This window comes from Tiliqua scincoides, chromosome 7 (assembly GCF_035046505.1).
Source record: "Tiliqua scincoides isolate rTilSci1 chromosome 7, rTilSci1.hap2, whole genome shotgun sequence".
NCBI classification, from domain to species: Eukaryota; Metazoa; Chordata; class Lepidosauria; order Squamata; family Scincidae; genus Tiliqua; species Tiliqua scincoides.
This window is the reverse complement of record NC_089827.1, coordinates 5,325,734-5,326,386: the sequence shown is the minus strand read 5'-3', so window position 1 is coordinate 5,326,386 and position 653 is coordinate 5,325,734. Positions and strand designations below refer to the sequence as shown.

At 55.7% G+C, this 653-nt stretch overlaps 1 pseudogene; it reads right to left on the bottom strand.

Moving 5' to 3' along the window:
* Positions 1-232: 232 nt before the first annotated feature.
* LOC136658180 (5S ribosomal RNA) lies at positions 233-349 on the bottom strand (annotated as a pseudogene).
* Between the last annotated feature and the right edge of the window lie 304 nt (positions 350-653).

Below are 653 nucleotides of genomic sequence, written 5' to 3'. Positions count from 1 at the left end.
TCCCCCCCCCTTGCAGCCCCAATCCTCCCCTTCCCTGACCCGGTTCCACCCTCTGCATTCCTTCCCCTCACCCCCAAAAAGCCACACTGCCACCTGGCAGTCTCGCTGACCTCCAGCAGTGGCACAACATCCTCTTTGTGGAATTGAGGCTCAGCACTGGCACTGACCCTGCACCTGTGCACACTCCTTACTGGATGGTTGGCAACCTTCAGTCTCGAAAGATTATGGTATAAGCCTACAGCACCTGGTATTCCCAGGCGGTCTCCCATCCAAGTACTAACCAGGCCTGACCCTGCTTAGCTTCCGAGATCAGACAAGAACGGGCATGTGCAGGGTAACAGTTGGATGCCACATGCTTTATGGCACATTCATGATGCTAGAACTGGCACTGAGGCTCAGCGACCCCTTCAAGATTGGGCTGCCCATTCTCAGTATCAGTGGCAGATGCAGGCCCCAGTGCACCATCACGGGGCAGGCAGGGGGCACTGTGGGCTACCTAAAGCCAGACTTTGCCCTAGGGCCTCCAGCAACCTGGTGCCAGCAATTTATATGCATTGATTTGTTGCTCCGTATACAGGCATCCCCCGCTGTATTCACAGGGGATCCGTTCTAGACACCCTCCGCAGATATGGAAACTGCAGGTATGGAGGAAC